This window comes from Giraffa tippelskirchi, chromosome 14, assembly GCF_054371585.1.
Source record: "Giraffa tippelskirchi isolate mGirTip1 chromosome 14, T2T-mGirTip1v1.2.pri, whole genome shotgun sequence".
In the NCBI taxonomy this organism is placed as follows: domain Eukaryota; kingdom Metazoa; phylum Chordata; class Mammalia; order Artiodactyla; family Giraffidae; genus Giraffa; species Giraffa tippelskirchi.
The window spans coordinates 21,962,993-21,987,470 of record NC_137288.1 but is presented as its reverse complement, the minus strand read 5'-3'; the positions used below and the strand labels follow the sequence as shown (position 1 = coordinate 21,987,470).

Here is a 24,478-nt window from a genome sequence, read left to right as displayed (position 1 = left end):
AAAAACAAACAAACAAAAAACACCCATGCATAAAGAAAACCCCACTAACAAGGACTAAAGGGAAAGGCATATGGCCTGAAACAAGGAGTAAGTTTTTCTTTTCATCGGCACTTCTTACTGCTAAGCTAGAGAAAGGTGTGGGAAGGGTCCGGCTCGGGCGCGCGCGCTCGGCCACTCCGTCCCGCTGCCCGCCGGGGCCGGGTGGTCCCGGTCACCGCGCCAGGTGAGAGGACCCCCGACCGCAGGGGACGAGGCCGGGGCCGGCGCCCGAGGGCCGAGGACACGGTCCTTCCCGCGTCCGCCCGGCCGCCGCGGAGGCGAGGCTGCAAAGGCGGCGGCGGGCGGGCCGGCGCGCGGGGCCGGGGGCGCCCGGAGGGCGGGTGCGGGCGTCCGGACCCCGGCGCGCACCGGCCCCGGCCCCGCCCCGCCCCGCCGGCCCGCCCCCCGCGCCGACGCCCGCCTGCGCCGCGGGCCGAGAGGTGGGCGCGGGGCGGCCCGCTCGGCTCCTCGGCGGCGGCTCCGCTCGGGCCGGCGGCCGGCGCGCCGCTCCTGGAGGAGGCGGCGAGGCGGGAGGAAGAGGAGGAGGAAGGCGCCGGGAGGCGGAGTTGCGGGCGAGCAGGGCCGAGCGCGGCAGTCGCGCCGGCGCGGGGCGAGGACGCGGAGCGGCCGCCGCCGGGTGAGCGTCTGTGGCGCGGGGCCGGGCCGCCAGCCCCCTCCCCTCGGGCGCCGGGGGCGCCGCGGCTCCGCGGGCCGGCGCGGGGCGGCTGCGGCGCGGGCGGGCCGGGGAGCGGCTAGGGCCTCGGCGGGTCCGCGGGCGGGCGCCGGGCCGGCGGGGAGCGGCGTCCGGGAAGCCGGGCCGGGGCGCCGGGCCGGGGAGGCCCGAGGCCTGCTTCCGCCGCGCGCGCCGGCCCGACCCCGCGGCCTCCGGCCCTTCACCGCGCGCGCCGGGCCCGAGCCGCCGCCTTTGTTGCCCGCAGCCCGGCGGGGAGAGGCCGGGGCTCGGCGAGGCCTGGGGCGGCGGCGCGGGGCCTGCGCGCTCGGACCCCGGGGCCGGCGGCCGGCGGGCGCGCGCGGGAGGCCAGGGCCGCGGCGGGGCCGGGACCCCGGTGGGTTCCGCGCGGGGACGCGCGGCCGGACCTTCCTGGCCGTGGGGACGGGGGGACGTGAGCCCGCCCCCGGGGCCGGGCCGAGCCGCGGCGTTCGGTTCGCTTCAGGGACACCTTGGTGCCTCTCTTCTGGGTCGCATCTATTGACATTTCTCCCGGGGCAGGTCCCGGCCCAGAACTTGGAACGTGTGCGGTCGTCTGCAGGCCAACTTCACGTTTAGGCGGCATGTGGAATTCGGGGTTCCCAGCCCCACTTTTTGGAACTCAGGGCCAGGTGGGAATATGGGGGCAGACCTCAGGCTTCCGGTAGTGAAATATAATAATGTTGGATTCAGTTCCACGAATGTTTTCTTGAAACGTCTGCCCTGGAAAAAGCGACCTGCCACTTCACTGTGGATGAGGATGGAGAACGTAGTAATCACAGTTACGATGTGAATGAGACACAAAACGTTGCCCAAATACGTTCTTCATGAACTGCGGTCCTTGGCTACACACGTCTGTCATCAAACAAAAGTAAACTGCCCTCTCCTTTAAGACGAAACGTCCGAGCTGTTCCCAGTCGCAGTAGGTGTGCGGTGATCTTGACTTTTTTTTTTTTTTTCTGGTTAACGCAACAAATATCACAACATGAAATCTACTTAGCTTACTTGAATGAATGGATGTTCAGTGAAATATGTAGTGCTGTGAGGAATGTTTTATTTAAAAACATGAATGGTGCTGTTTATCAAGTTTCACAGAGAAAACCTGGAAACAGCCTGTGATCTGCTTCCGGTGCTGTCTTATTTCTCTGTATTTCTGCATCAGGTAGCATGGATATGGTTAAGTTTCAGAGGCCACGCCTGCTCCAAGCAGAATATGTGACCAACCCTTTGGTTCCGACAGTGTCCCTAATGGTTTTTTGTTGCCTTTGGGGAAGCTGTCAGACTGACCTTGGACTTAACTAGGATTCTTAGAAGAGCTCACCTGTGACTTGGCACATACTTTCTACTGGTCTGGATAGGATCCCCCACCTTATTCACTGGAACCTTTACCTTTTTGGGGCCTCCCTTCAGCATCTCTTTTGAAGCACTTTTTCCCCTTATGATCTTTAAATACCTCCTGAATTGGTGGGAAGTAGCTGGCGCTGCCCCTTTCCCTTCTCTTAGTGGGAAGATGGGCAAGCAGGCCTTAGACATGGCCTCCACAGGACCCAGGGGCACACCCTTGGGTGTCACCTGACACCCTCCCCTGTAGCACCTTGCAGGGGAGTGGCCAAGCAGGGATTGGGGTGCCATTGACCTGGGCTACAGCCAACCTGGGCTGGGCAGTGCCCTGGGAGGAAAACTCAGCTGTGCTGACTGGATTCCTAATCATCCCAGGCTCCTTTTAATGGCCCTCTTTTTAGGGAGCAGAAGCAAGCATCTTCTTAAGCCTGTCTTGTGAGGTAACCGTCACTCTTTAGAGAAAACTCTGGTAGTTTTCTCCATTGTGATCAGTTTTCAAGAAGCTGTTTTCTACTAGTATTTTCTTTTATTTGGCTCATGGAAGTAATTGTGTGATCTTATTTCAGAGTTATAACGTAGCTTCCCTGGTGGCTCAGGTGGTAAAGACTCCACCTGCAATGTGGGAGATCCGGGTTTGATCCCTGGGTCGGGAAGATTCCCCTGGAGAAGAAAATGGCAACCCACTCCAGTGTTCTTGCCTGGGAAATCCCATGGACAGAGGAGCCTGGTGTGCTACAGTCCATGGGATCACAAAGAGTCGGGTACAACCGAGCGACTAATACAGTACTCCAAAAAAAAGGAAGCTGTTAGGATCATTTCTGAGTTTGTGACAATTACTGTTATTATTCGCTCATAAATATGCAGTCATGCAAAATGGGTCATGCACACACACAAGATACACACAAATACGTTGAAATATGAGGTCAGGTATTCAACAAATATGTTGAAGTGTGAGGCCTCCCTGGTGGCTCAGATGGTAAAGCATCTGCCTGCATTGCGGGAGACCTAGGTTCAATCCCTGGGTTGGGAAGATTCCCTGGAGAAGGGAATGTCTACCCACTCCAGTATTCTTGCCTGCAGAATCCCATGGACGGAGGAGCCTGGCAGGCTGTAATCCATGGGGTTGCAAAGAGTTGGACACGGCTGAGCAACTAACACACACACGTGAGGTCAGATTCCCCGTGTTATTTATAATCTGGTGTAACTAATGGATGTGTATGCATCTATTTTAATACTCAAAAAGGGCAGGTAGGTAACTGACCGAGAGGTAAAAAAAGATCACCTTTTGCTGTTTTCTGCTTGTTGCATCTTTTATGGGAAATGAAGATTGTCTATTTCAGTTCTCCGTCCTCATTCCTAACCTCTTCCACTTCTGGAAATGGCACATCTGTGGTGTCCAAGTACTTTCATAAAATTATGGAAGTCATTTTGCAAGAGAGACATTTATAATATTAATGTGTCATGATAAGGGGAAACTTTCTTGTATGACTAGCTTGATTGAAAGAGTTATCCGGGTAGTAAAAGAGAAGCAACAGTGGGATGTATTCTAAAATGTACTGAGAGTGAAATTGTCATTAGTGTTTTTTATGGTTAATTTATTATGCTGCATCACATGTTGCTTTATCTGTTAAGTAGGGAAGACTTTTGGACTAAGGGCACATTTCACGTTAAACCAACGTCAGGGTCGTCTTTGATGATTCATGCAGACTTTACGTTTACTTTGTTGTGACATTTGTTTTGGGTGACTGTTGGCCTTGTTGATGTTTGAAGAATAGACATAGAATAGTCGGAGATACATAAGTCATTGAAGATTTCTACTCTCCCTTTGCACATGGAGGACGTTTTGGAGGTGTTAAGTCTTTAGTGGGGTAGTGTATGTTGCTAGCTTGTGACCTTGAACACACTATATATCCCCTCAGAGTTTTATTCCTCATTTGGAGCTAAGATGGGGGTGATAATCCATCTGACAGAGTTTCTGTGAGTATGCAGATGCTTTGTGTAAAGTGAAATCCAAGCTGTTTACTATTGTCACAAATGAGACTTCTGCCTGACTCCTCAGTTCGTCTTGAAGAACTCTCTCTCTGCCTTAGCATGGTCATGGTCCAGCCTTTCTCTTCCTTGGCATTCCAGGCTGCGTCTTAGTCCTCACCTTGGACAGGACTGCCGTTCAGTGGCTCCTCCTTAGGTTGGTTCATCCTCGGATTGTAATGCCAGGGTCACCATCTCAGGGAAGCCTTCCCTGACTCCGCTTCCTCATAGCTCCTTCAGGAATCCCGTTGATCAGTTCGTGTGTTTCTGATCTAATGTTCATTACTGAGTTCCTTGTGGAGGCCCTGGGCTGTGGTCTTTCTCCTTTGTCCCCCTCACACTCCTCATGCTTCCTATCCCCTGGGTGGGGACGCTGGGTGCAGAAAGCACTTGTGGTTTCCACGTGGTTGTCCACACAGTAAAGGCAGAGGTGTGCTGCTTGGATCTTGGACGTCTGTTGGTTTTTGTGTTTCTCTTCTTTACCCCTGGCTGCGCTGATCTGCTCAGCTGAATAAATCATAGCACTAATAAGGCCTGAGTTCTTGAAACTCCATGGCCTACGTAGCCGCATGTGGGGAGAGTCACCTTTACCTGTCAGGCTGAGGTGTTTGTCTGAATTCGCTCACACACCCGGCTGGCTGGCCCATCTCGTCTGGAATCACAGTTGCCTGGAGTGCGAGGAGAGGACCCGCCCCAGAGCATGTTTCCGTTGAAGTTGCCTTAGAGAACTTGGTGGGATGAGACTTCAGTTGTCTGGAACCTCTGGCATCTTCAAGATGTGGCAAGAAAGAAGAACTCATTTGGAATTAGACCAGCCAGAGACCTAGGTGACTGACTAGCTGGTGAAGGCACGCTCTCATAGGGCTGCAGATTGAGGCTTGAATTTCAGCCCTGTGATTTTTATAGGGCAGTGATTTTCAAAATAAAATAAAAATCTTATTTATCTTCTTGTAAAATAATAATAGTGTGCCTTCCTCCACATTGGTGTGAAAATTAAGTGAGATAATGCATGTAAGGTGCTTCTCTGGTGGCTCAGATGGTCCACCAGCAATGCAGGAGACTTGGGTTTGATCCCTGGGTTGGGAAGATCCCTTGGAGAAGGGCATGGCAACCCACTCCAGTACTCTTGCCTGGAGAATCCCATGGACGGAGGAGCCTGGTGGGCTACAGTCCTTGGGGTCGCAAATAGTCGGACACGACTGAGCGACTTCACTTCATTTACACCATGATTAGTTAAAAGAAGTATTCTGATTAACCTGCAGTATCTGCATAAGACTTGGTTTTTCTTGCTGAGGAAGTCTTCTGTGGGGAAAGGGTATGAAACCAAGAAGATGAGAAAAATGGAAATAAAAGAGGAAGGAGAATGGGAGTCTACAGAAGTACTGCTGGTGTAGCTACTAGAATTTGAGGATTACCCATGGCTACAGTGGGGCTTCCCTAATGGCTCAGGTGGTAAAGAATCTGCCTGTAATGCAGGAGACCCGGGTTTGATCTCTGGGTTGGGAAGATCCCACGAAAACTGGAATGGCAACCACTCCAGTATTCTTGCCTGGAGAATTCCATGGACAGAGGAGTAGGCTACAGTCCATGGGGTCGCAAAGAGTCGGACACGACCGAGCAACTGACACTTTGCCAGTGTGAGCAGCGGTGGGCTAACTGGCTCCGGGTCATTGCGGTCAGTTGTTGGGAAATCTTGAGCAGGAACATACCACACACGGCCGCCCGCCAAGGTCCCTGGCGCTTGTTCTCCTACTATTTGTTTTAATATTGTGTTATCACTCTTAACAGCCATCCCACTGAAATTTTTTCTTAAAATTATTAAAAGGACATCACACTTGGAGACTATGTTTGGGGAGCGGTGGCTATTCCATTGTCCCGGGGAGCCGACTCTCGCGTAGTAGAGAACAAGGAGCACGGAGGACGAGACCACATCTCTACGGGCCTGGGAGCCGAAGCTGTCTGAGCGTCAGAAGACCGCCGCCGGCGTCACCATGCCGTCCTGAAGTCTGCCACCAGGTGGGTGCGGTCATGTGAAGGGACATCTTGTCTGTCTGGAGCGGTTTAGTGGCAGCTCAAGATTAAGTACACACTTGTGTGTAAAGTGTCTCTTCCAAGAAGGCAGTGGAATATATAGCTGCTCTTAGATAACAATTGTGGCAAAAACAGTTTAATGTTACTCTTTAGAACTATTGAGAAAAGATGTATGCAGGAGGCGCCGCAGGCTGCCGTTTGGTGCTGCCTGCTGCTGTCCTTACTGTGATGGGTGGTATTCTGACCACATCAGCAGCATGCCGGGTGGTAGGAGCAGCAGGGTTAATAAATACCCTTTTAAAAAAAGGAAGATGAATTTTTACTGGTAGGCTTGTCACTTCATGTGATTTCCCTTTTATTTTGATGTTTATAATAATAATGAAAGTGTCTGTTACTAAACCCGAGTTTTGGTTTTAAAGAAGGTACTGTCCCTCTGATTAAAGTCATTTCTGTCTATTGACGTTGCTTTTAACATACAAATATATGTACATATATTTAGGGAATAACATTACTACTAAGTATCGTTGACTGTCAGAGTGTATAAGCGTATACCAAACAAAGAATTACTTTAGGATTTTAGTGCTTTTGTTCTTTTGAAGAATTACTGCCTTTCTCGAATTAGAGGGCACCTTCTGATAACCTTATCCTTATGCAGACGATGAGGAGGCAGGAAGAGTGGTTACGTAACATGCCTGAGTCGCGTACCACGTTGCTGGCAGATTCCAGAATGCAGCTTCCCTGGCCATCAATGGAGGATATATTCCTTTACTTCTGGTTGCCAGGGAACGTGGACTGGGTCTTCAAGCAGGATGTCACAGTTGAGCTGACTCTGGGACGGCATTCGGCAGGGCTGTAGGTGCAAGGACAGTATGGAAGACAGGCTGAGCGGTTGGAGCTGTCAACCTGGAGGCTGCTGCTCCTCTTTCTAGGTGACGTTACCCGTTCTCTGTTTCTTGGTTTGCTTCCTTGATTTGATGGAGCTCATCTTCCTCATAACTTCCTAGAAAGATGATGGAGTGTGAGACCTTACATGTCAGAAAACGTCTGTGTTGTAAATATTTGATTTGTTGTCAGGCCGTGTCTGCACAGGCTTCCTAGGTGGCTCAGACAGTAAAGAATCTGCCTGCAGTGCAGGAGACCAGGGTCTCTGGGTCTGGAAGATCCCTGGGAGGCGGGCACAGCAACCCACTCCAGTGTTCTTGCCTGGAGAATCGCAAGGTTCCTGGTACACACGCATGCTGGCTGTGTACAGAACCCTAGGTCACTGTGTCAGTCGGCACAGGATAGGTTGTGCTGCAATGGCAGATGAAAGTCTGAAAGCTCAGTGTGTAAATGATGCTTCTTGCTCGCTTTCACCGAGTCTGCTGTCGGCGGGGGGCTCCCCTGGCGTCTTCCTGCAGTTCCCCGTCGTATCACCTGGTGGCCCTGGGTTACGCCAGCAGGTGCAGAAGAGAGCTGAGAAGCTAGCAGTCTCGCCCAGACAGGACTCGTGTCCTTGTTGCTCGAAGTCCGCTGGCCGGGAGCCGTCCCGTGGCCCTGCGGGTGCGGGGGGGGTGTGTGCTCAGGCAGAGTTGTTGATATGCACGTGGGCAGCGCTGGAAGTGGGTTTCCTCCTGAAATTGAAGGCTGACTTCCAGCTTTCAGTGTTACCACTGTGTCAGTTGCCATCTCTTTCCCAGTCATTTGTGCGTGATTTTTTTTTTCTGTTTCTGAAAGCTGTATAATATCTTTTCTATTATCACCTAAATTTTAAAATTTCACCACAATGTGCCTGATTATTATTTTTTTTCTTGGGTGTGTGTACTGAGCATTGCATGGAGTCTTAGCAGTGTGTGAACTGTGTTCTTCAGTTTGGGGAAAAGTTTAAAATTTTCTATTATAATTTTTTTCCCCCTGCATTTGCTTTCTTTTGCTGACTAAAACTCTTTGTTGGGTGTTGGGTCTCCTAGATTGATGTGTTATTGGTTTTTTTTTTTTTTTAGCTTTTTCTCAAATATTTAAGTCGGTTTATTTTGGGGGTTTTTCTTGGGGGGGATTTTCTCAGTTTTTCTTCTATTGAATTTTAATTTTGGCTGTAAAAGTTTTTGTTTTCTAACTGTTTTCTACTCCCACTTTTTCATGACTAGCATCTGACTCTTGTTTCAGATTTGTGATATTTTTCCTTAGGTTTGTTTTTGTTCCTTGCCCTTGTAGCAGGCTTAAATTTCAGCTTTCTTTCATTTGTCTGAGCTGGTTAACACTGTTGTCATCTGCTGTTGTTTGCATTCCAGTTTTCATTGTCCTCGTGTTTTATTTTTTATTTTTATTTTTTTAATGTTTTGGCTGAGTGGCTGGTGGGATTGAACCGAGGCCCCTGCAGTGAAAGTGCAGGGTCCTAACCACTGGACTGCCAGGAAATTCCACATTCCTTGTGGGGTTTTTGTGGTGATAAAGAAGTAGATGTTTCATCAGAAGCTTGTCCAAAGTGTTTGTTTTGCCAGCATCAGGGAATAATAAAGTCTTTTACTTTGGGGAAAACCCGAGTCTGATTTTTCTTTAAATAAAGATTTTCATTATATTTTCAGTTAGTGCTGTCATGAAGCCACACCCATGCCACTGAACTTTGTGGAACTTAATTTACGAAATACCTGTTGATCTGCGGTGGGCAACATGAATTATTTTCACTTGGATCATTTTAAAAGTATTAGAGGTCCCCTGTTTGGCAGCCTTGAATTAGTGATTACTTTTGACAATTAAGTTATCATTTTACAATGTGTATGACCTTTTCCATTTTGTAAGATATTTATATTTGCTTAATAGGGCTGTATCATTCACTTGAATAATTATTGCTCTACAGGATCTCCTTTATCACTAATTATCAATGAATGAAGTTTGTATTCACTCTTAATATACATTTAATAAATCTTATGTGGATTACTTTTTGTATCCCAAATGTGCTATTCTTTATTTGTGCATACTTACATAAAATGAGGAAAAGATTGTTTTAGCTAAAAACTCTTATTCGCTAATGCAAATCAAATGAAAAACTTAAATGTTCTGTGCAAAAGCATTTGAGCACACAATTGACAAATTGCCTTTTAAATTGGAGCTTTGTGTTAAGACCCAAAGGCTGAAAGCAGTCAAAGCAGTTGCTTTACTTTTCAGTTATTTTTATGTGCATGTTGCCACTAGGAGTTAAAAATTTTTGCTTTAGTAGTTCAATATATTTAAGAGACCTTATGTATAAACATATCTTGAAGAATGAAAAGTAATGAAGGAACTTCATCGTTACACTGTTTGGTACAGCACCCCTGCCCCTGAATAAAAGTAAATAACAGACAGATACTTGGGCCCTGCTTACTTGTCAACAGTTGGTCAAAAATTCTCCAAGGATCTTACCTACTTGGTAGTTTAACCAATAGTTTAATACTTTCTTATAGGCAGTGAAAGTGGTGAGATTATTTGGGAATTTGCTGTTTTTTAGCTAAAACATTGGTAAGTGCCTGGTAAGATGTAAAGATGTATGTATTTAGAAAATGAGCAGCCTCCTCTGGTGGCTCAGTTGTAAAGAATCTGCATTCCAGTACAGGACACAGGCTCGACCCCTGGTTTGGAAAGATCCCACATGCTGTGGAGCAGTTAAGCCCACGCGCCCCAACTCCTGAGCTTGTGCTCTAGAGGAACAAGAGACGCCACCACAGCGAGAAGCCCACACACCGCAGCTAGAGAGGAGCCCCCCCGTCAGCTGCTAGAGAGAAAGCCCGAGCAGCAATGGAGACCCAGCACAATAAATAAACAGTCTAAAAATAAATAGTATATGATTAATTTGAAAAATAATAATAAATAATTTAAAAATTATCATGAATATACATAGAGACAGTAATGAATTGGTAATAGATGTACTCCTTTTTAATGGGTAACTGGTGGTGCAGTTGTAAAGAATCTGCCTGTCCGTGCAGGAGATGTGGGTTTAATCCCTGGGTTCTGAAGATCCCCTGGAATAGGAAATGACAACCCACTCCAGTATTCTTGCCTGGAAAATGCCATGGACAGAGAAGCTTGGCAGGCTGCCATCCATGGGGTTGCGAAGAGTCGGACATGACTGAGCAACTGGCACACACACACTTTTCAAGTCCAATGTGTTAAAATCTCAGTTAAAAAATTGAGCGAGTTTATTTCAATAATCAAATCTTATAAGCTAGCTCCATTGATGGTTTAAATGACTGAATTTATGAATTTTTCTATATTCAATTTAATAGGAATGTGTTGGGCACAGTAATAGGAAAACATTTAGAAGTGCTCACATAAAAGTTCTCTACAGGTTAAATTTCTAAGTCTCTGATATTTTTCTCATTGAATCAGATAATTTTAGAGCTTCATGTGTTTTAGATAGAGATCAGTGTCTTCATTTTATATGAGGACTCTGAGACTCTGGAGATTTACTGTGTCACACAGAAAACTTAGTGCCATGGTATAGTTTTATATCTAGCCCACAAAGTAGGAGTTGGAACTTGAAAATTTATTAGAGCTTTTGTTGTACTCATAAACATCATTCTTAATTTTAAATTATATGGCAACTTTAAGTCCGTTCTTCTTAACTTGATTATCGGATGTGACTGGGCAACTTAAGTCAACACAGTGTGTGGGTGTTCATTTGTGTCTGACTCTGCAACTCCATGGACTGTAGCCCACCAGGCTCCTCTGTCAATGGGATTCTCTAGGCAAGAATACTGGAGTGGGTTGCCATTTCCTTCTCCAGGGGATCTTCCCGACCCAGGGATTGAACCTCCTGTATTAGCAGGGGATTCTTTTCCTCTGAGCCACCTGGGACACCCACTTATCTACCTTTATAGCCATGCAAATATTCATATGACTTCTTAAAGCTTGTTGTGCAAAGATCAGAGACTCTAAAAGAAGTCAAAGCGATGCTATTATGTTTACTACATTTCACTTATTTAGTGAAGAGTCAGATTTTATGCTGCTTGCAAGTTACCAAGTTAGCCAAAAACAGTTCCATTGTTGCTGCCAGAAGACATGAGACTTCTGGGTCAGAGATAAAGGACTTAGTGTTACTTCAGGATCGTAACAGGCATCTGTTGCCAGTTCCTGAGCACCAGTGCCTTGTTGAGAGATGTGGGGTTGGGGGGCGTGGAGATGGAGCAGGAAACCAGTGAGGAGGCTGCGGCAGTGATGGCCAGTGTGGTGATTGGACCCACAAGTGAGAGGGCTCTGCGTATGTTTTGAAGATAGGGATTGAGATTGGATGTGAAGTGAGAGAAAGAGGTGAGCCCTGGCTGGTGCTGAAGGTTTTGATCTGAGCAGCTGGAAGAATGGAGTAGCCGTGAATGAAAGTGGGAAAGAGTGCAGCTTGAGCAGGTTGAGGGCTGGGATGGGAAAAAAAATCCAGATTTTCATTTTGAACATGCTTGAGTCTCAGGTATCCTTGAGTCTCAGGTATCCATAAGATAGCCAGCAGGAGAGTCCAGAGAGGAACTGGCTGGAACTGGACTGAACAGAGGCACGGTTCGGGAGGGGTTGCATATCACTGTTATCTCGTGCACGAGAATGAGGGATGTGAGTGTAGAGGGATGTGTGTGAGCAGAAATGTCGGGGGTGTCGGGGGCGCGGGAGGTCAGGGCTGAGAGCAGGCGCTGGATTTGCAGCACAGCTGGCCTTGGTGACCTTGGCAAGAGTGCCTGTGACGGCGGGAGAAATGGGGGCAAGGGGGTCCTCACGTACACGTGGTTCCCCCAGGGTGTTAGGCTGCAGGGGAGATTAAAGAGAGAAGCTTAGCCGGCTGGTTTGTGTCTTGGAGGAGTGGCATCCTGAGGAGTGACCCAGTAGGGGAGTGGCCTGTAGAAAGGTCCGTGGGTTTACCGTGACAGGGCGGGCGTGGGCCAACCCGGGGCTGCAGTCTCACCTTTGCTTCTGAAGGGCTTGATTGTCTCTGGGGAGTAGGAAGCCGGGCCTTCAGCTGAGATTGAAGGTGGGGGAGATGTTAGAGGTCTGAGGGAAGACAGACAGGAAGGGGAGAGCTGAGTGGACCGGGGGATGGAGCATGACTTCCAGGCGACTTCCAGGCGGAGGTCAGGCTGCCCTGAGGCTCACAGAGACGACTGCAGACTGAGACCAGCAGGACGGCCTGCGGTTCCCCAGCCACGTTCCCAGGGAGGCTGCAGGCAGAGTCGGGTGTCCCCAGGGTTGTGGTTCCGCCAGGACAGTTTTTCAGTGAGAACAGGGGAAGGGAATTGAAGGAATGTTTTATGGAATGATGGTGATTCATCGTGGAATACAAGCAGGAGTAAGGCCATTGAAGAGCTGATGGGGTTATTACTCTTAACGTTTAAACTTTGAATATTTCAGTCTAGACTATATATACACTAAATAAAATGTAATGTCAGATTTGCAAAAAGTTATTTTAAGTGGGCTGAGGAGAAGGAGGAGGCTGTCTAGGTTCTTAATACAGCAAAAATAATAACAGTGTTTTTACCTGTTGACCTGCTTTTTTGTTTAGTGGTCGTGCTGTGCCTGAAAACCGAGGAAAGGCTTTGCATTCTTCTCTGACTTGAATTTACTCAGCCATTCACTTCTAAACAGTGCCTTACCAACAAACAAGCCTACAGACCTTGTTCTGGAAAAAACACTGTGTTTTTTGTAGAATATTTTGAAAATAAGGTATTGGAAAGAATACTTACAAAGTCTTCTGTGATCCAGTTGACAGTTACGCTGTATTTCTTTCTGGTCTGATTTTCCTCCCTATTCTTTCTACATAATCGAGGCCACACTTGACATAAGATTTCATTTCCTGTGTTTTTGCACGTAACAAATGAACAATATGAACTTTTCCCCCATGTTATTTATAACTGTATAAATATCAATTTTAGTGGTTCCCTAAAGTTCCATTGTGTAGATGTGCAAGAATTTTGTTTACAGTTCTCATAATGTTGGAAATTAGAATGCTTCTGATTTTTTAAATTTAAATTTACTTTATCTTTTCACATTATAAACGCAGGGGATGTTGTTATGCTTTGTTTTCATATTCAAGATTTATAAAAATAGCATTATTGGGTCAAAGAGTATGTTTTTAAGAGTTGCATATAGCCAAGTGATGTTTTACAACTATATTAAGATGTTTTCAACTAATGAATATCACTGTTTAGAAAAATCTTTGCCGATTTTGACTTGTGAAAAATCACTACTATTTTAATTTGCATTTCTTTGGATTCTTAGAGGGTCAGTGTTCTCTGAATATGTCGAGCCAGTTGGTTATCCCTTAAATGCAAATTAAAATGCAAATTAATCCCTTCCTCACATGTGAGTCAGTACTAACCAAGTATTAACCAAGGACTTACCTGTGAGAAGCAAACCCTTTAATACTTTTCTATAGGAAATAACAGGAGATAACATGCTTTCTGTGTTGAAAGTGTTTCGTAAGACAATAGAAGCGGCCAGCAATAAAAGAAAACTTACAGATTCGACTGAAATACATTGAGAAACTTGAGTTCCTCAGGACACCCCAAGAGGAAGAAGTCAAGACACAAGGGGAGTACTGTACATTGTTGAGAAAAGAAAGGAGCCGATCTGTATAAACCCACGGCGTGATTCCTGGGGCTCTGAAATGCACCTGCCTTGTGATAAGTCTTCGTGGTGTGCACATCCAGTTATGCATTTTAGTCATTTTCCCTACAATAAGGAAAAAAGGAAGAACGTTTAAAAGCCAGCCCGTTTTACGTTGCCACCAGCAATGTAGGAGGGTTCCACTTTCTCTCCCTCCTTGCTGACTCTAGGTCTTGCCCTTCTCGGGGTGGGTAGTGGTCCCTCACTGCAGTTTTCATTTACATTTTCCTCACCACCAGGAGTGTCAAGCACCTGTTCATGTGCTTACTAGCCATTTGTTTGTCTTTGGTAAAAGGTCTTATTTAAATCTTTTGCCCACTTAAGAACAGGTTGTCGTATCATTCAGTTTTAAGAGTTCTTTATATATTTGTTGTGGCTACAAATCCTTTATCAGATACACGATAAGCAAATATTTCCTCCCAATCTGTAGCTTGTCTTTTCTCTTAATGATACATTTTGGAGCACGGAAGTTTTTAATTTTCACGAAGTCCCAACGGTTAGTGGTTTTTATGAATCAGTTTTCGGCTGTATGCTGTTAGTTTATCTCTAAAATGCTGAAATGGTTGCTCTCAACAGTTTGGCCCAGCTTTATAGTTTTTACAGAGGAAAAAAATCTTCATAGTTTTTGCAGTTTTTCTCTGCTTTTTACAGAGAAGATCCATCAGTCTCCCTTTCCATCATGCCAGAAGTGGATCCCCCTTGGTGAATGCTTTTAAATTCTTGTTTTCAGATGAGGAAACTGAGGCATGGTGCACAGGGTCATTAGGCAGTGGTGACTGCAGAGTCTTGCCCAGAACCACAAGGCTTTGTTCTCCCAGCTCCATCAAGTGTTAACGCGGTCAGATAAAATGACACATCGTTGGAAACTGCCAACGGTCAGCTCTTGTGTCTGTTGCTTGGCAAATTCCTTTGCAACTTCAGGCCACCTGTTAAACATTCTAAGGTTTAGTTGACTCTTCTATAAAATAGAAATAAAGCTGGAACCTTGAAAATAGAGTTATTGTGAGGATTCAGGAAGATTAGTGTGCATTTTTTTGTGCGCAATAATCCCTCTGGGGTTGGTGGTTGTGGTGGCTACCAACAGAAGTGATCGCAGTGGGTGAAAAGAAGCCTCTGCCTCCTGGTGTGCGAGGTCTCTCCTCTCAAGGATGAGAGTGTCATTTGGGCTGTAAATATGTGTCTTTTACAACCCTTCTGCAAATGTATGCTTACTTACATCTTGCACTAGGATTGAAGGCCCTGGAGAGTAAGGACTTTATCTTTCATCCCTGGTTTGCAGCTCTCTCCTCACACTGGTGGAGGAAGGGCAGTGTTTTATCAGTGTCAAGACACGTGTGTGAGCTGGAGTGATAAAGGCTGTAGGAGAGGGAGGCAAAGAGATGAGCGCAGTTAAGGAAGCGTACAGAAATGGTAGTGAGTGGTGAGGACGCCTTGTCCGGGGTAAGCTCAGGTCCTGGGGTTGTTAGGCGCCAGGGCTTTCCTGGGTCAGATGTTCATAGGAGCGGAGCCCCGGGGGAGTCTCAGTGGGGAAGCGGAAGACTGAAACTGAGAGAGTGAGGTACCAGGGTCGAGACCAGGCCAGGCCCGGGGCGGGGCAGGGCAGGTGCGTCAGGAGTTTGGGACCCAGGGAGGGCTGGGAGCAGTTTCAGAAGGTCCACAGAGATGGGCGGTTCAGGAAGGCTGTGGAGACCTTCGACCCTGAGGGCATCAGTGTCCTGCTTTTGTGACCCCAGGTGGCGAAAACACACAGACACACACTTGTGTACCCAGCCCGAGGGGAGGAGGGCGCGGTGGCGGCTCTGTGTAAAGTCAGACCTGCTCAGAGGTCACGGGAAGGTCCTCTCTGGAAAACCTACGTCTCCTTGCAGGTGTGGCTTCCTGATCCCATGTCCTCCACCTGGACGTGTGGTCACTGATACCAGGAGACTTTTGCTGTATATATTTAGCCATATAAATACACACATGGGATCATATTTGCCTTTTCTTTTGTAGCTTGCCTTTTTTCAGTGTCTCTTGGACGCCTTTCTTTGTGTATATAATACTCCATTGTATTGATGGCCTGCTGCTGCTGCTGCTGCTAAGTCGCTTCAGTCGTGTCCGACTCTGTGCGATGCGACCCCATAGACGGCAGCCCACCGGGCTCCCCCGTCCCTGGGATTCTCCAGGCAAGAATACTGGAGTGGGCTGCCATTTCCTTCTCCAATGCATGAAAGTGAAAAGTGAAAGTGAAGCCGCTCAGTCGTGTCCGACCCCTAGCGACCCCATAGACTGCAGCCTACTAGGCTCCTCCATCCATGGGATTTTCCAGGCAAGAGTACTGGAGTGGGGTGCCATTGCCTTCTCCGATTGATGGCCTATAACTTACTAAACTAGTACACTAACTTTTGATGTGTGTTTTCACTGTTGCTCCCTGATATCCAGATTAATTCCACGTTTTTACCAGAATGCATTATGCAGCAGAAGTCTCACGCAGTTTAGATTAAGCGGATCATCCTGCAGAATCCGGGTGTGATCACAAGCGAGTGCTGTGATCTCTGCCTCAGCTTCCCTGCTTGTAGAGAGCGGGTGTTGCTCCTGTTCCTGCCGCCTTTAGCCGCAAGCACCTGTGTAGCTTAATCTGTGGGCGGCATTTTTAAGGACATCGTATTTATGAGCACATTGAAACCTCACCGCTAACTTGGGTGAGGGACACCGATACCTCTAAGATGACACAGCTGATGAAGTTGGAGCTGGGATGCAGGTGACCCGGAGCAATCTGGCTCCAGGTGAGTGCTTCCCGCTGTGTCAGACTCGGTACTCCTGTGCCTAGAACCAAACTCGGTGGGTTATGAGGATTAAATGAGGCGCAGTGTATTCCAAGGCCTGGCACAAAGTAGGCCAATATGTGGCCCGTATTTACTAAGAGTAGGTCATTACTAGGTAAATGATGAATTAATATTAGTTTCTGTATTTTTTTTTAATTCTCTGCAGCACAGCATTTTCCATATGTCCCTGTTTTTGGCATGTGTATATATCTAAAAGACAAATTCCTAATAGCATAATTACCTGACTCAAGCATATGTGAATTCTAAAATTTCGATACACATTTTCAAGTGACCCTCCACAAGTTGTGACAGTTTACGCTTGAGCAGTTAGTTAACTGTCAGTGCTGGTTCCCCACACCCTCGCCAACGTTGGTATTGATTTAGTTTTTTCAAACACCTGTGAAGGATATTATCTTGTTTTGAATTTTCTTGTTAGTGAATTTTTAAAGGTAACATATAGTTTCAGTCAGTCCGACTCTGTGACCCCATGGACTTCAGCCTGCCAGGCTTCCCTGTCCATCACCAACTCCCAGAGCTTGCTCAAACTGATGTCCATTGAGTTGGTGATGCCATCCAACCATCTCATCCTCAGTCATCCCCTTCTCCTCCTGCCCTCAATCTTCAGCATCAGGGTCTTTTCTAATGAGTCAGTTCTTTGCATCAGGTGGCCAAAGTATTAGAGCTTCAGCATCTGTCTTTCCCATGCATATTGAGGACTGATTTCTTTTAGGACTGACTGGTTTTTCTCCTTGCAGTCCAAGGAACTCTCAAGAGTCTTCTCCAACACCACAGTTCAAAAGCATCAGTTCTTTGGCGCTCAGCTTTCTTCATAGTCCAACTCTCACACCCATACATGACTACTGGAAAAACCATAGGCTTGACTAGACAGACCTTTGTTGGCAAAGTAATGTCTCTGCTTTTTAATATCCTGTCTAGGTTGGTCATAGCTTTTCTTTCAAGGAGCCAAGTGTCTTTTAATTTCATGGCTGCAGTCACCATCTGCAGTGATTTTGGAGCCCAAAAATATAAAGTCTCTTACTGTTTCCCCATCTATTTGCCATGAAGTGATGGGACCGGATGCCGTGATCTTTGTTTTTTGAATGTTGAGTTTTATGCCAGCTTTTTCACTCTCCTCTTTAACTTTCATCAAGAGGCTCTTTAGTTCTTCTTCAATTTCTGCCATAAGGGTGGCATCATCTGCATATCTGAGGATATTGATATTTTTCCCTGCAGTCTTGATTTCAGCTTGTGCTTCATCCAGCCCAGTATTTCGCATGATGTACTCTGCATTATAAGTTAAATAAGCAGAGTGACAAGATGCAGCCTTGACATACTCCTTTTCTTATTTGGAACCAGTCCATTGTTCCATGTCCAGTTCTAACTGTTGCTTCTTGACCTGCATACAGATTTCTCAGGAGGCAGGTGAGGTGGTCTGGTATTCCCATCTCTTTAATAGTTTACATACAGTGAAACTCACCCTTTATAGTGTACATCTGTTGAGTTTATACAAATGCATTCAGTCACGTAGCTACCACCACAATCTCAGTGTGTCAATAGAGGTCCCATCATGCCCAAATTCCTTTAATTTCTTTGTGGTGGATGAGTTGAGAATCTTCTAGGGTGTTAGCTGGCCACTTGAATTTGTCTCCTCTTGCTTGCTTGATTTCTCTCTTGCTTGTTTTCTTGACTTTCCTTCTGTTCTTTTTGTGTCAGTTTTTCCTTTTTATATTTTGCTCATTTGCTTCTAGAACTGTGTACCTTTCTCTTGCTGATTTCTGAGAGCATGGTCTATGTGACAGAAATCCATCCTTGGTCATGTGTATTTGCAGGCTTCTCTGATGGCTCAGGGTGCTTTTTAAAGAAGAAAAAAACAAAAAACCTGCATGCATGCCAACGCAAGTTTGATCTCTGGCTCAGGAAGATCCCCTGGAGAAGGGAATGGCAACCCACTCCAGTATTCTTGCCTGGGAAATCCCGTGGACAGAGGAGCCTGGTGGGCTTCAGTGCACCGAGGTCACAAAAAAGTCAGGTATGACTTAGAGACTAAATGACAGCAACATATGTGTTCGCAGTTTTCCTCCCGCTTGTTTTGTGGGTTTATTTATGCTGTACATTCGCATTGTTAACATTTGTCAATCTTTTCCTTTATGGGGTCAAGGTTTTATGTTATGCATAGAAACTTGCCATCTTAAGTTTTTTTTTTTTTTTTTTTTTTTTTTTTTTTTCTTGTGAATTTGTTTTTATTTTACTGGGTCTAGGGGATGGGATGGGGAATACCTCTGTAAGTTATGCCCCACTAGGAAGATGTCCATTCTAACTTTCCTGGGATAGCTTTCGGAGCTTTTTCTTTTTCTTGGAGCCGCTGCTCTTGCTGGCAGCAGCCTCTTCAGGTCCACTGCTGAGTGGCTCCTCCTTGGAAGACAATTTCCGCTTTTTCTTGGGGACCCTCTTGTTTTCTGACTCATCAGGGTCAGTAACTGGTTCTTCTTTGGGAAAAGATTTCTTCCTCTTGGGAAGACTTCCAGTACCAGCTGTCTCTTCAAGATCACTACTAACTAGCTCTTCCTTGGAAAAAGATTTCTTTTTCTTGGGTTTGGAAAAAGAGACAGATGGGTCTTCCATTCCATTCTCCTGAAGAGCCTCCTGGGGTTTTTGCTTTTTCTTCTTTTTGGGTCTTTCACTTGTCTCCTCACACTCCTCCGGGGCACTGCTATTTTCTGAAGAAGCCAGGGCAATTGCAGCCAGCCTTTTCTTTTCTTTCTTCAAGCGTTTCTTCTCCTGTTTCTCGAGCTTCCTAGTAATCTCGGCAGCCGCTTCCTCTGCCTGAACCATTGCCTCCTTCATGACATCCAGATTCTTTCGGGGAATCTCTCCAGTCTCATAGAAGGACAGCCGCTCCTCAACTTGTTCTCGAAGCTTCTCCCCAAAAACACTGGTGGGCACCTCAGAGAAGCAATCGATTCGTGAGGCAATACTGCATTTGTTTGCCAGGTATCGGGAGATGCGACCTTTGTTCTTGGCAGCTGCTCGGCCAATGAAGGTAGAGTGGAAAATGAGTCCGTATTTTGGGGTGTTACCCCTTGTCTTCAAGGCTCTGGAAACTTGGTCCCTTTGCTGGGCCCAGGGAATCACTCAGACACCAGGACTGGCCATCACCATCTTAAGTTTTTAAAGAGTTCTTTCAACTTTCATTCATTTATCTATTTTGTTTGCAAAATTTGATCCTTCTGAAATTTATAGTTGCATAAGAAATGAAGTCAAAGTCTTGCTTTCCCCACCACGCTCAAGTGGTTTTCCAGCCTTCTCTCATCGCTTCCGTAGTAACCTACCTTCTGTCCAGTAGTTGAAGCTGTCTCCCTTGTCACAGACTCCTTCCATGTGTCGGGGTCTGTGTCTTGCCTTTCCAGTCTTCCTTCAGGTCTGAGCTCCGGCAGTGCACGGTGATCCGTGCAGCTCATCCTTTTCGTTTTGTCCTGTAGGTTTTCCTTAGTTCTTTTTTCTTCGTTTGTATGTCTGAGCTCAACGTCATCTTGTCAGATTTCTTGCAAAAACATGATTGATGTTTTCATGGGGTGTTGAACCTAGTATTTTGACAGGATTGACCTGTTTTATTGAAGAACATAATGTGTCTTTAGGTCTTTTATGCTCCCTTCCTAGGAGTTTGAGAGTTTTTTTCATAAAGTTCAGGACATTTAAAAAATTAATTTCACCTTTTAAAAACCATTATAAGTAGAATCTAGTCTTTTATTATATTTTCTTATCAGCTTTTTTAAAAATGTAGAACTACTAGTGATTTTCATGTATACATTTTGTAAGCAGTTACTGGACTGAATTTCCCCCCCCCCAGTAGTTTTTCAGCTGCATCTGTTGTGTTTCCAAGTATTCATTCAATCATGGCATTTGTAAATAATGACAATGTGTTTCCTCCTTTCCAATATTTATGCTTCTTACTCTTGACAGATTAACTGGCTACTCTTTTAAGATAATGCTAATTAATAGTATTGATAATTGGCATCCTTGTTGCCACCTTTCAGCATTTATTCATTATTCATTATGGCTCATAATTTTGTTATAGTTATTGTGTTAAATGTCCATCTGTTTCTGTTCTACAAAGACTAGTTTTGAGGGGAATCAGGAATTAATGTTATTTTTTTCAGATCTTTCTTGTTATTTACAGCTGTCATCATAATATTGCTTCTTTGATCTATGGTAAATTATATTAGTAGATTTACAAATACAGTCACACCAGCAAACGTGGGATGTATCTTATCTAATTGAATCATTTATCCCCACCACTGTCAATTTTGCTAATATTTAAGAGTTCCGTTTTGGTATTCATAAGTGAGATTGGTGTTTCGGGTGTGTTGTTGTTGTTGTTGTTGTTGTTGTCTTAGTCCAGTTGTGGTACCAATGTTCTTTTTTTACTTCAAAAATAAACTTGGGAGCCAATTTTTTCCCTCTCTGCCCTGAAGTAGGTTAGGTTAGTGAGTATTGGACGTAGTTTAGTATTGGAATATTGGACGTATGTCTTTAGTGACTTGTCACTTTTTCTCCTCAGGGGAAGAGAAGGCCATGATAACTGGGTAACTTTCTCAGGTTCTTTGACAGCTGTCAGCCTCTTTTGGGTTCCTGCCTCCTCTGATAGAATTTTGGTGTAATAATAAATATTAGCCATAAAATTTTCCATTTCATCTGAGTTTCAGCTTAATTTTCATAGCATCTCCAAGTACTTTTACATATTTTGATTTCTTGTAGATTTATTGTTAACTGCTCTTTCCATTTCTAATTTTGTGTAAATCCATTTTCCCCTTTTTCCTGATTCTCACAGCCAGTTGTTGTTAGCATATGCCTGTTTTCATTCTTTTCTGTTAGAGAATCTTTTCCGAAAATAGTTAGTATTGATATTTACTAGTTCATTGAAAAACTGCATGAAAGTATGTACTCTTGTACTTTTAAACATTTTATTTTAAATTAAAAGAAGTAAATATGCACTCTTTGTTTCCAAGTGTAGGACCAATGTCTTTCTTTAAATATTCAGTGAGTAAACTCAGTTTGAATTATGTCATCTCTAGCTTTACATAATGCATCATCTATGATTTTCCAGTTTGACACTTAACTTTTAAGTAAAATTAGAAGTTAATCACATTTGCACTGAAGAAGGAAATGGCAACCCACTCCAGTATTCTTGCCTGGGAAATCCCATGGACAGAAGAGCCTGGTGGGATACAGTCCATGGGTCACAAAAGAATTGGACACGACTGAGGGACTAAACCACCATCACAACAATGTGTATTTTAGGCAAGGTGCATTGCCTGTCTATTTCTCAACCATATATCCTCTTATATTTCCATTCCCTAGTGTCCACATTTGTGGAGAAAATAAGATCTTAGATTTAAAAACAAAGTACAGTAGAAGTCAACCTAAAAATATTCTTTTTTAAAAAGTAGAAACACATACATACACATAGCTTCTTACCCTCTGCAGTCTACCATTTGTTACCTGGTTGAGTGAAACATGTTCAGGAGGAGTTAACATCGGTTACTAAAGTTTCCCAAAGTGTCATGTCCTACACAAAAGATTGAAGAGTAAGAATTTTAATCAAAACTTCTAAGCTTTTAAATCAACTATGCTTCAACAAAAATAAATTTAAAAGTTTATATAATATAAAAAAGTTGTTGCAATTAAGTTTTTATAAAATTCCATTTTGTAAACTGAATCTGGCTTACTGTGGCTGCTAGGAATTTCAAGTCCAAATCTATATCCTGACATAGATAGTTGTGTAAGACTTTACCAATAAAATGCTTTTTTTTTTTTTTGCTAAAAAAAAAAAAAAATCACATTTGCAAAGCAGTCTTCATACAAAGGCCTAGATTTTTTTTTAAGGTACTGTTTTCTTTCTAAAGAAGAATGGTTTTGCTTACATCTAATTGCACAGAAAAAAATTTTCCCTGTCTGCATTTATTTAGTGTTTACAAATCAGTTAACTTTTTTTTATAGAAAGAACTTAAAAAAAAATGAATCTTAAGTTTATCAAAGTTTGCATGAATGTCAGCAGTGCCCAGGAACTGTTTCAGGTATAGGGGTTCTTGATCTAAAGTAGTAAATAAGTAGATATAATTCAACTGATAAAAAATTATAACATATGATTGGATTTTTAAAAAACAGCTCTGAAAGTCGTTTTCTTCTTATAGTTGGGTGTATCCCCTTCATATTTACTATGGCAACAAGCATTGGGCCCTAAATTCCACTGCATCTCATTTACATTGGCCATTACCCTTCATTTTCTTTTTTATTGGTTTGTTTCTTTCTCTCATTTCTGTTTCTCCCTTCATGGAAAGGCTTTAGTACCTGTTTTTTATTTTCCCGTTTTTTAGGTGAAGGTGATGACAGGTAGTGAGCTGACAGATTCAGGAGCAGGGAGTGGGATCCAGGGCGCTGGCTGGAAGGGCCTGAGCCATAGCGTGCATGAAGACTGGCTGGGCGTTGACATGCAGAGAGATACTTAACAGTGGCGAGCCAGCCTCCTGTCTTGCTGACTTTTTACGTGGATGCTTTGCCTACGTTAAAAGTCTTTCTCTTTTAAACTGTCTTCACAGATAGTTTTAAGATATCAATCCTCAAAATGCAGTCTGTGGATCCCCTTTCATCATAATGCTGAAACATTATTTGCCTTTTGCACTGTTTTGCCATTTCTGCTGAGGGTGCAAAAGTGCCGTGAATAAAAATGATGGTGCCTGTTCACAGACAAGGCCGTGGCACCAACTGTGGAATGATGGTGCCTGTCCACAGACAAGGCCGTGGCACCAACTGTGACAGTATTAAACTTTCATGATGGCCATATGTTTTTCCCCTCCAAGCACTTGTGGTAAGAAGATGGTTCCCATTACATTTAAGAATGTCACTGATGTAGCTATAAAAATTATTAATTTTATCAAATTTTGACCCTGAGTACACATCTTTTTAAAATGCTTCTGATGAGATGGAAGTGTGTAGGAAGCACTTCTGCCACATACTAGAGAAGGTGTCCAGAGTGAAGCCTTGTGTGAGCAATGGGCTGAGCTAGCTGCTTTTTCATGATGCACTGCTTTTACCTAAAAGAACAGTTGACAGATTATGCTTAGTCATCTTGAGTGTTTAGTGGATGGTTTCTCATAAATGGTCAAAGTACAGCCTTTCACTTCACTGACGGTGTTGTTGCCCATGTTAAATTAAATCCAAGCTTTCAACCAAAAGTCAACTGCAAAACTTCTCCTACTCACCACTCTTGGCTTCGCAGCTTCACAATACTTAAAGACTTTGCTTATGAGATCAGTGGTGATAGTAAATGTAATTTTTTCATACTGTATGATGAAATAACTAATACATGATGTTAAAAACTCAGGCATGTATAAAAGATTCATTCCAAGTGTAACCTAGACCAATAGATTTAAATGTAATAGAGTAGAAAAAAAATGTGATATGGTTGTAGATTTCTCAGCAATACTGACTTTTAAGAAACTATCCCTTGACTTTGTTCTGTTATCACAAGAAGACCACCCACAGTTGCACGGAAGGTTATTAAAGTATCCTGCCTTTCCAGTTCTGCTTCTGTCAGAGGTTGGGTCTTCTTCCACTTGAAGACAACATATTGTAACTCATTCAATACAAACACAGATGAGAGTCCAGTTGTCTTAATAAAGTCAGACAGGAAAAGATTTACAGTCATGTAAAACAGTGCCCCTTCTCTCTGAATTTTAATTCTTTGGGAAAATGTATCTATTTTTCTTGGAAAGTGGTTTATGTTAACATGTAATGAGTACATTGTCATTTTAAATGAATTAATATTTTTAAATCACAGTTTTTTGATTTCTAATAGGAATTGAATATAATAGGGTTAAAAAAAAATTAGTGATACACTTTCAGATTTCCCAGAGCAACTGACTTTTAAGAA

The 24,478-nt window shown here is 44.5% G+C and overlaps 1 protein-coding gene and 1 pseudogene across 5 annotated transcripts in view; one reads left to right on the top strand and one right to left on the bottom strand.

The window, feature by feature from the left end:
* Positions 1-24,478, top strand: part of SOCS6 (suppressor of cytokine signaling 6) — a 40,867-nt gene that overhangs the window by 5,929 nt on the left and 10,460 nt on the right. For 2 of the 4 annotated variants that reach the window (XM_081562666.1, XM_081562664.1), the window contains exons 1-2: positions 470-676; positions 5,943-6,133. The gene's annotated coding sequence lies outside the window, so the exon portion shown is untranslated. Of the gene's footprint in view, positions 1-469; positions 677-5,942; positions 6,134-6,803; positions 9,081-24,478 lie in introns of those variants that run through there. The other 2 variants (XR_014074852.1, XM_081562665.1) reach the window with 2 other exon arrangements.
* On the bottom strand, positions 18,744-19,638 carry LOC145534659 (nucleolar protein 56 pseudogene; annotated as a pseudogene). Its single transcript, XR_014074853.1, has one exon. The product of XR_014074853.1 is annotated as a nucleolar protein 56 pseudogene (transcript).